Raw genomic sequence first — 11,400 nt, 5'->3', positions numbered from 1 at the left:
CTGTATTCCAGCCTGGGCAACAAAGCAAGAACCCATCTCTATAAATAAATAAATAAATAAATAAACAATCCATTACCTGAAACATTCAGATAACAGTCATCAAAACAGTAAATACCTTTTAGAAACACAAATTCTGTTCTATTGAATTAATTAATGTGTTTATTTTGAGACAGGGTCTTGCTCTGTCACCCCGGCTGAAGTGCAGTGGTGCAGTCGTAGCTCACCCCTGGGCTTAAGCGATCCTCCCACCTCAGCCTCCTGAATAGCTGGGACTGTAGGTGTGAGCCACTGTGCCTGGCTGACATTATTATTTTATTTAGAATCCTAAAGTGGTTGCCATGGGCTGCAACATGGGTCTCTCCTGTCCCCAGATGTTCATGTCCTAATCTCAGAAACCTGTGAATCTTTTACATTACATGGCAAACAGGACTTTCCAGATTAAGGCTCTTGAGAGGGGAGACTATTCTGGAATATTCAGATGAGCTCAGTGTAACACCAAGCTCCTTGGAAGAGGGCAGCAGCAAGGAGTCAAAGACATGTGATGAAGAAAGCAGAGACAGACAGAGAGAGAGAGAGACAGAGAGACAGAGACAGAGAAGGAAAGACAGACAGAGACAGAGAGGGACACACAGAGACACACACACATACACAGAGAGAGAGAGACAAAGAGAGATGGAAAAACACAAAGAGAGACAGAGAGAAACAGAGACAGAGACAAAGAGACAGGGAGATACAAAGAGAACACAGGGAAAGAGAGAGAGAGAGACGGAGAGAAAGAGAGACAGACAGAGAACGGGGGACAGAAAGGCAGAGAGAGGGAGACAGACAGAGACAGAGGCAGAAAGAGAGACAGAGAAAGGCTGAGACAGACAGAGGCAGAAGGAGAGATAGAGAGAGGCAGAGATAGACAGAGAAGGTGGAGGTGAAGCAACACTTCTGGTTTTGAAGACAGAGGAAGGAGCCATGAGCCAAGGAATGCAGGCAGCCCCTGGAAGTTAGAAAAAAGCAAGAAACGATTTCCCTGGAGCCTCCCGAAGACAGCAGCCCTGCTGACCCATTTCAGATTCTGACCTCTAGGGTGACTGGGGATGTGTGGGGAGAGCAGAGCAAGGGACAGGAGACCCAAACGCCACAGTGAACAATTGGCTTGCTTGGGAGTGAGCCTGCAGAGGAGTGTACACTGCTTTTTTAGAAGTTGGTGTTTGTGGCTCACATATCTTCACTGACCCATCTCTAAGCTGTCATCTCTAAGCTCTCATCAAGTCGGTTATTCCATGGTATTTGGAGCAGAAACTGGTATTTGATAACTGCGGTCCATTCTCTCGCTCTCGCTCTCTTTTTTTTTTTTTTTTTTTTTTTGAGATGGAGTTTCACTCTCATTGCCCAGGCTGAAGTGCAGTGGCACAGTCTTGGCTCACTGCAAGCTCCATCTGCTGGGCTCAAGTGATTCTCCTGCCTCAGCCTCCCAAGTAGCTGGGACTACAGGTACCTGCTGCCATGCCCAGCTAATTTTTTTGTAGAGACAGGGTTTTGCCATGTTGCCCAGGCTGGTCTTGAACTCCTGGCCTCAAGTGATCTTCCTGCTTCAGCCTCCCAAAGTATTGGGATTACAAGTATGAACCACTGAGCCTGCCCCAAAGTCCATTCTCAAGTGAATTCAAATTTTTTGGGGTGTGGTAATGTTTCAAACTTAGCAAGCAAACTATAGTTGCTAGCCTCTCATTCAACTAGTTGGGGCCAAGTAACTAAGTTCAATAGGATTGCAGTAGAAATGTCGTGGGACATTTAGGAAGAATGCAGAGAAAGATCTAATTCACTTGGCACAGACACCATTTTGTTCCTCACTGCTCCCTCATCTGCTTTCTGGGATGTAGATACAATGGCTGGAGCTTCAGCATTCATACTGAGTCATGAGGCAAACTTGAAGATGAAAGTCATGTATTAGGGTGGTAGAAGAGATAAAAGGAAGGGATCTAGTTCCTGAGCATCTTGAAGTCATATTTTTTTGGAACATTCTTGTTCCAAGTTGTCTGTAGCATTCAGGTTTGTTGTTTTTACTTTTGCCTTTTCTGAACCTGAGATTCATCTGTTATTAATTCTCTCAAGAACAACTACCTGGTACATCTTGCTGAAATATCTGGCTGTCAGTGAATACATACTGTCTCCTTTCTAAAAGTCTGACTCAGTTGTGATTTTTATTTCATAGTCATCATGCTTCTCTCGTTTATTTGCTCTAGATAGTGAACTACTAGTGCTAAGTTGTTATTATTGGAAGAAACCAAAATTTCTATGTTTTGACCCCCAAATAGGATCATGTAATTGTCAGTTTATTGAACCCTTTGGTAGATGAGTGTGAACTTATTCTATTGATGCACCCATCTGTTTGCATGCATGTTTGGAGTGGGGGGTAAATGGAAAGAGATTCTCCTTCTCTTCTTAGAGCTCTTGGTCACACTGCCCCAGGGACTCAGCATGAGCACGGGAAGTGTGAGAAAATTAGCATTTCCCCAGCACACTTCGCAGAGTTAACTCTCCGTCTTTACCAGGTACCCTTGTTGACCATTGTTTCCAAGCTAGGAAGAGTGTAAGCTTCCTGTTCCATTAAGGGAGGAAACCACCCCTCATATTGTCTTATGCCCAATTTCTGCCTCCAAAGAAAGAAAAAGTAAAAACTAAAAGGCAGAAATGAAACCCCCAAGCAGACAGCCCGGCGCCACACCCTGGGCTTGGTAGATCGACCCCTGACCTAATCGGTTATGTTATGTATAGATTACAGACATGTATAGAAAAGCACTGTGAAAATCCCTATCCTGTTTTGTTCCAATCTAATTACTGGTGCATGCAGCCCCCAGTCACAGACCCCCTGCTTGCTCAATTGACCACGACCCTCTCATGTGTACCCTCTTAGAGTTGTGAGCCCTTAAAAGGGACAGGAATTCCTCACTTGGGGAGCTCGGCTCTTGAGACAGGAGTCTTGCCAGTGCCCCCAGCTGAATAAACCTCTTCCTTCTTTAACTCAGTGTCTGAGGAGTTTTGTCTGTGGCTCGTCCTGCTACACCATTACCATTGCAGATGTTTGCTTCATGACATCTGTTTTGTGACATCAGTTATTGGATGACTGATCTTCACCTTTGCTGGAGGGTCAGAAAAATTCACAAGCCTCCTAACATTACAGTAAACAGTAGCAGTAAAGTTAAGCTGTCGTTTTGGGCAAGAAATGCCCTCATATGTGTCTAAATATTTTGAGTGCCAGTGCTACTCATCTGTTAGTTCTCCAGTTTGCCAGGGATTGAAGAAAAAGGTTTCTTCCTGTTGGAAGAGTGATGATGATATCCCTGCATTGTGAAACTTCAGCCAGATCAGAAAGGTGAAATCAACAGATAAAAGTTTGCAAGTTGTATATCATAGGCTATTTTCCCCCTAAATTTACTTCCAGGAGACTGTGGAGCCATGGTGGTTTCTGTAGGATGGTGGAATATGAGGCTGGGTTTAAAAAGGCAAATTGAACAGTGAACAGGGTTGCAAGCCTCAAGTTCCTTTATAGAAATGAATGAATTAAGATGGCGTATCCGTCAGAGCCCCGCAGGGAGCACATTTCACCTAGGATGTCCAAGTGTGGAGATGTTAATAAAAGCACTGATTATGAACGAATGGGAAGAAAAGACAGAAAAAGGAATTCCGATAAGGCTGACCAGAGAGGCTGATTCTAACCTCTGCCTGCAGGGAAGAGGCAGGAAAAGAAAGTTGTGGAATCTTGTGAGAAATACAATTTGGAGGACATGGACTGTGAGTGAGTGAGAGCTTGGAAAGATGTGGAAGCCACTCTGAGCTTGGGAGAACATGGGGGATATTGTCAGCTTGGAAGGATGGTGGGGGTCCCTGTGAGCTTGAAGGATACAGGTGGGCCTGTGAGCCTGGTGTGGTGCAGGTTGTTTGCAGGATGAGATTAGGGACTTTCTCGTCCTGCTACCTGATAGCCGTTTTCCTCATTTTCTGTTCATATTAGTCCGTTCTCACATTACTGACGGCTGTTGTGATACCTTGATTCTTGTCTTCCTAGTTTAAAAGAATTTAAACACAGACACACAGATCAGGAGATGCAGCATAGAGTAAATTATTGCAAAACAAAAAGAGTATTTTGCAAGTCAGTGGGAGAATAGAGAGTACACCCTGAGAAAGGAGATTCCGGGCAGGCAGCTAGTTAGGGTGAGAGAGTATTGATTATTGCTGAAGAAACTCCCTTTATGGGAGTCTTACATGATGACTCATAAGGAGGTGGAAAGAAGTGTTGCTAGTAAGCATGTTCTGGGTGGTCCTCTGGGTGCACATGCGCAGTAGCCGTACATGCTTGTTCATGGACTGCAGGTCTCATTAGCATCTTATATCTCTACCCGCAGGTGTGCTTTTTACTATTAAAATGAGAAAAGGGTCAGTTTGAGGACCAGTAACATCCCTATGAGCCAATCACCTCTCTCCAGGCCCCACCTCCAAAACTGGGGAATACAATTTGACATGAGATTTGGTGGGAACACAGATCCAAACCCTATCACTGACTCTCCTTGAGTGCCCTTCTAATTTGCCCTAAGAAGCTCATTGTATGTCCCTGACCTGAGTAGAGTGGCATCTGGTTGGTGGTGCCCATCTCATATCACCAGGGACGAAGTAACCCCTTGTTCATCCCAGCTTGGCTTCTCATCTGTGCCTACGCCTGGTTCATGCCTTGGACACATTAAAAAAAAAAAAAAAGTAAAGCTCATTTTAAGGGATAACAGCATGGCAGAAAAAGCGGCAAATCAATGGGGCATTGGACCACCTGTGTAGAATAACCAGCGCACACCTGTGTACAAAATTAGAGTTTGCATAAGGCAATCAATCATGAAGCCACACACACATGTCCCCAGCAAGTGAGGACGACACAGGAAAAAGTGACTCTTCCAAATCCTTGGGGAAAAATATGATTCAGAACCCTCTTCAGAAGTCACTGGTTTTTACTGTGGAGTTGTAAGAGGTCAGTCTGTGCTCTGGAAAATCCTGACGTGAGAGGGACTTGTGTTCAGCTTCCTGTTAACCCCTTTTTGGAGTCTGCCTTCTCCTTTAGCAGATAAACTCCGTTAATTCCAGGCGCTGTGCTGCAGTGGGGGGTTTGTCTTGGAAGTAAATCAGCTGGGTTTTTGAAACTGACAACCCATTTGCTGACAGTGCACTAATTTATTAATTCTTACTCAAGTGTCAATGGCTGCTTAATTATGGCAACAGGCAAACAGCACTGGCATTTCACCAGACCTAACGTCGTAATAGTAGAACACCTACCGAGTGGGAATTTTCATCACACCCACAAGAGCAAGGGGACGCTATTTTATCTACAGGTTGGCTGTGAGAGAAACTGTCTGATTTGCTCTTTTGCAAACAGCATTTGTATCTACTCTTTCCCTTTTTTTCCCACTCCAAATTATTCTCTCCTGGTTTCCCACTCTCTGTCAATTATCTGATATTAACACCCTTTCCTCCCCTCCCCTCCCCTCCCCTCCCCTCCCCTCCTCTCCTCTCCTCTTTTCCTTTCCTTTCCTTTTGACAGGATTTTCCTGTCACCCAGGCTGGAGTGCAGCGGCACAATCATAGCTCACTGCAGCCTCCAACTCCTGGATATATATATATTACATATACAACAGCCATTCCTTAAAGTTATAATGAATCTGCCCTATACTAATGTACCATTTTTTATTTTATATACCATATTTTTACTGTACATTTTAATGTTTGGATGAATTTAGATACAGAAATATTTACCATTGTGTTACAATTGCCTGCAGTATTCAGTACAGTAACCTGCAATACAGGTTTGTGGCCCAGGAGCCACAGGCTAGACCATATAGCCTAGGTGTGTAGTAGGCTAGACCATCCAGGCTTGTGAAAGTGCATTCTGTGATGTTCACACGATGAGGAAATCACCTAAGGACACAGTAATCAGAATGTATCTCTGTTGTTAAGTGACACATGACTGTAGCCTTTCCCACTACTATGGTCTGAATGTTCATGTATTTTCCAAATTTATCCTAACCCCCAAGGTTATATTATTAGAAACTGGGACTTTGGGGAGGTGATAAGGTCATGGGGGTGGAGCCCCATAAATGAAATCAGTGCCCTTATAAAAGGGACCCCAGAGAGCTCCCTCACCCCTTCCACCATGTGAGAACACAGCAAGAAGGTGCTGTCTACAAACCAGGAAGGAAGTCCACACCAGACACTAAATCTGCCATGTCTTGATCTTGGACTTCCAGAGTCCAGAACTGTGGGCAATTAATGTCTGCTGTTTATAAGCCACTCAGTATACTGTATTTTGTTATGGAAGCCCAAGCTGACCAAGACAGTTACAGACTGAGATCTGAGAAATCACATGGTTTTGGGCATGAAAAAAAAAATTAGAGACAGGACTGGTGGAGGTTTTTTCTCGGAATTTAGTCTTTAATTTGAGTTCCATTCCAGAGGCCATTTCTTACTGTGATTGGAAATGTTTGAGTAGCCTGTGTTCTCTTTCTTTGTATTCCTGCTCTGATTTTATCTTCTAGTCTCCAACCAGGAAGTTAAATCTTGACAGGTACTAACAGAAATGAAGAATGTGACCATTTCCTCCAGGGTAACCGTGTGTTTTAAGTTCTCTGAAACAACTAGCATGCATCATTTTGTACATTCTTATTTTGTAAATAAAACCATCTACTTTCAAATAATAACATGCTATGGATGGAAAAGTCTCTTCAGTGTATGATCTGACTTTTGTTTACTGCAATTTGGTGATTTGATGATAATCAGAGAGGAATCATAGCATTGATATACCTGCTGGGGACATTAAAATGGGATTGAGACAGAGTGAATTCCCAACTGGGGAACAATGATGCAATGTGTGAAAACCGTGCCTGTCTACAACAGCTCTTGGGCTTAGGAAAATCTTCACATAATTTCTTGTAGAAACGGCTGCTTAAGGGCGGCAGGCTGTTGAGGTCTGCAGTCTGTCTGGTCTTCTTCTGACAGTTTATAACAGATTTTTTTCTCAGTATATACTGCTTGCACACCCGCATTTGGGCAGGCAGATGTCTGCAGGTGGAAGCTGACATTTTGCTTAAGGGATACTGTGCAAACCGTGCCTCATCTTGCACCCAGCCAGGAAATATATATCGGTAACTGTGACCACATGTGTATGCTATTTAGTGATGTCATGAAAGAGTTGCTTATGCTGTAGTCAGAAAAAAACGGGTGAGGTTAACGGGCTTGGGGAATTTTAATCTTGGATAGCCTAACACTTTGGTGAACATAAAGGCAGTCTGGATAACCCATTGAGACTATATATCTTTTGTTGCAGAAAAGCATCTATAAGCTTGAAATACACATCTTTGTTACACATATGGAGAATGTGAAGGCTTTCTTTCTTCCCAAGCATGTACAGCTAAGGCTACATTTTCTAAATCCCAAATAAATCAAGTGCAAAGAAACTCCAATAGTAAGAAATACCACTAAAGGAACAAGACATGTCCTCTAAAGCATATGCTATGTTCTTCTTCTGCTTAGTCTGCTAAAGCAAATAATTTTAATTCATAGGTGGATAGTCTTGAAGGTATCTTCTTTGTTTATAGACTGAGGTTTACAGAAACTAAACAAATGTAAGCATTGTTGTTATCTACAAACAAAATCAAAGCTGATAAATTCAGATTAACTGTAATTATCTGGATGTTTTAAGCAAAAATATATTTCTTTTGAAACAACCCAACATCAGAGAGCAAAGCATGAACTAGAATTAGATTATCTCAGTACAGACCTAGTTTCCCGTTTTACTGGCACTGTACTAAGTTGTTTAATAGGTGAATTACTCATAATATGCTGGGTTTGATTTTTATCTTTTCAGGATAGAATTATAACGATTTTTTAAACATTTTTATTTTTTATTTTATTTTACTTTTTTGAGATGAGGTCTCGCTATGTTGCCCAGGCTGGTCTTGAACTCCTGGGCTCAAGCAATCCTCCCACCTTGGCATCCCAAAGTGCTGGGATTACTAGTGTGAGCCACCATGCCCGGCCTACAATAATTTTTTTTAAAGTCCATCAAATTGTGTTTGCATTCTTTTGTTCCCCTCAAAATATTAGATGGAATATTGCATAATATATCTAACTTGTTAAAAGAAGTCATTTAAAACTCAATAGTGTAAATCTGACAGTGTTTGAGCTGGCTCAAGGTTTTGCATTAAATAGAAAACAGCCCGATGCACACTCCAAACATCTTACATTGGGGTTTCAAGCGATAGAAGCAAGAGTTGACCCAACTGTGTTTGAAAATTTCCAGAATCTGTTATCTCAAAGGTATGCTGCTTTGATGTTTTGACAATTCTGATGGCAAGATGCTTTCTAGTAGGTTGATTTATGCTTGGGCTGTTCCCTCAGCTCCGTCTCCTCAACTCAGGGAGTTTTGCAGGCTTCTCTTAGTTTCTGCCTTCCAGTCATAGCCTGGAAATGCTCTCAAGGCAGTGAGCTGGGACCACCATAGGTCTTTTGGTTTTCTGCTTCTAGAGAATCACTGTCCTTTTTTCTCTCTCTCTTTTGAAAATTTATTTATTTTCCCTTTGTTTTTAAAATTAATCTGTTGAGAATCACTGTCCTTAACTGCCTGGTACCCAGTCTTGAAAATAGTTCTTCGTTAAATGGTTGACTCTTTACTTTTTGGTCATTTGAGGCTGGAGGGAAAACTCTATTTATGTTACTCCATCTTGACTGGAAGCGTAAGTATGGTGGCCAGCTTACACTGGTTTGCCTGTGGCTTTCTTGGTTTTAGCATTGAATGTCCACATCCCAGGATGTGTTCAGCACTGAACCCCTAAGTTCTGAGTCAACTAGATGGTTGACCACCCTCAGTGAATGTCCAGATAACATTCTTACACTCTACTTCCTTGATCTCTCTGGTTTTCTAGTAATGGTAGACAGTCCAAGTTATTCTGCTTCTTTGTTAAACTTATATAAAATGCATGCTATTCCCAGTGTCTGAGAGCTAAAGGTGCTGTCTCTATTCAATGGATATCGTTACAAAGTTTATCATTTTTTATGGTTTATGAACTAAAAAAAAGACACTTAAGAGGTGACCAATTAAATAACATGAAACTATATGTGTGTGCATATGCATATATATGTGTATATGTGTGTGTGTGTGCATATTATTATATATATCAACAACATCCGACAAATCTGGCTCAACCTTCATGTAACAAAATTGTGATTTGTTCTTCAGTTGCCATGAACCCCCACACTGAGGATCATGTAATCTGAATGTGCCCAGATGAACCAAGCATGCAACTTGAGAGAAAGCTAACTGAGGAGTAGGGACTGAATTAAGAAGCAGACACCACAGGTCAAGATTCAGGATCCAATCAGATTGAACCCTGCCGTCACCCAATAGCAAGATCCAATTAGATCATGCCTCATGGCATCACTTCATTGCAAGGTCCAATTAGATCTTGTCTAATTACCTTGCACTTATAAAACCTGACCCAAAGCCCCGCTCACAGACACAGATTTGATGAGCATTACTTCCTGTCTCTTTGCCAGCTGACTCACAGTAAAGCTTTTCTTTTGTCAAAAGCCAGTGTTATGGTATTAGTCTCTATGTGCGTTGAGCAGCGAGTTCATTGATTGTTTGGTCATCTGTAGTTCTGTCTGTAGCTATAGATACTCAGCTACAGAAACATCATGGCTGCGTGCTGCTAGTAATTATGCCAAACATGTGCTATAAGACCATAAGGTCTTTATGGGTTCTCTGATCACCATAATCCAATACAAAACGTTCTTTTTTGAAGTTGAGCAGAAAGAGAGATGAGCAGAAATCACTTAGTGGGTTGAGGAGAGTAATGCAAAAGATTTGGAGAGTAGGAGGAGGAAGTGGGCTGGATAAACACAGTAGGGACTACATGTTGGCTGCTTCCATAGAGACTGTTTCTGAGGCAAATGCACTCATGCCAGGAAACAAAAATAAAGAGATATTTTAGTTTCTGAGTGTATCTGCTTTCCTAATGTGCAGCTGTTTATTAACATTAATGGATGTCTGGGTTTTTTTTCACTCCATCCAAATTTAAAGCTTCATAGAATCCTAAACTCCAGTGTTGGAAGCAGCCCGAAACCCAATCACCCCACTTCTTTCAAGCAGACTTCTTATCCAGGATTAGAAATCAAAATCCCAGGGAGAACATTATCAAAATTCATGCACCCTATTCTTTTTCAGTAGGTCTGGGGGAGGGGAGAAAATCTTAGCTACCTATTAAAAAAAAATTCCCAGATGGATCTTCCTGATGTGTACCTTAAAGAGTCACCATTCTAGGGAAAAAGAGGACCTTAAAAATACTTGCGTTTTCCACTTGATCATGCCCAACAATTATGTGAATGAGAAAATGACATATTTTGCAACTAACCAGCCAAACTGAAAAGATTTTTTCCTTCTGTATGTTCATTAGCAAATTGGGACAATTTAACTCTCATCCTAGCCAATTTCTGCAGAAGCTGGGGCTGCGTGTCTTTAGCTGGTTTGCAACGATACAAGCAGCTGTATCTCCACTGGATGGAATGCACTGTCTAACACATGGCATGCAAAACAGGATATGAGAGCATTTTGGCAAGCAAAGGCACTCAGCTTCAAGGAGCTCTGGGGCCTCTCAGCATCCACTCTGCCCCTACTGCCTGCTGACAACTCACATCAATGCCTGGATGTATGGATCTTGCCTAAAAATCAAAATGTAACTGGGAAATAGAAATGCAGAGATCCAATATTGTGCAAGGTAGGAGGAAGGCAGGAAGGAGACTTGCCAATAAGATAAATGTTGAATAAATAACTGTACATAATGTGCCTATGGTTGGGCTGATGGTAGAAAGTACGAAGGACGCTTGCTTAGACTGATTCCTCAACCTGAGATTGAAGCAAGCCCATGGTGGGGAGATGCTGGCGTTCCTGGGTGGAATGGTGTTGAAAACAAGTCAAACACAGAGCAAACTTGCCCCATCTCTACTTGGGTTCGTATCCTTTCCCTTTGCAAACTGAGCTGTGATTCAGAGGCAGTGGAAGCCATCACCTGGGGCTTCAATTCTTTCCAGACTTACCCTTCTGTGGAACAAGGTTTTGTGTCTAATCCATTATGGGGAGATTGACCTTCAAATTTTTAGCTTTCTCCCTTTTTCCTTACTTTTTCTCTTCCTCCTTCTCTTTCCTCCTCTTCCTTCATCTCCTGCTTTTTCTGTCTTCCTTCTCCCCTTTCTCCTCCTTCTCCTTATTCTTCAGCTCTTACCCTTTATGTTAATGCCCAAACAATATGATTTGAGTCCAACTTGAACACTGGGGAAAAGTTTATTCCTTATGGGTGCCTTCACTAGTACTTACGG

The 11,400-nt window shown here is 42.2% G+C and overlaps 1 non-coding gene across 1 annotated transcript; it reads left to right on the top strand.

The window, feature by feature from the left end:
* Positions 1–4,598: 4,598 nt before the first annotated feature.
* On the top strand, positions 4,599–4,732 carry LOC123571499 (small nucleolar RNA SNORA48). The gene has a single exon (XR_006695654.1). It is a non-coding gene; the product is annotated as a small nucleolar RNA SNORA48 (small nucleolar RNA).
* Positions 4,733–11,400: the final 6,668 nt, after the last annotated feature.

The sequence above is a fragment of the Macaca fascicularis genome, chromosome X (assembly GCF_037993035.2).
Source record: "Macaca fascicularis isolate 582-1 chromosome X, T2T-MFA8v1.1".
Taxonomy (NCBI): domain Eukaryota; kingdom Metazoa; phylum Chordata; class Mammalia; order Primates; family Cercopithecidae; genus Macaca; species Macaca fascicularis.
Note: the sequence above shows the minus strand (reverse complement) of the source record. Positions and strands in the feature narration are given on the sequence as shown.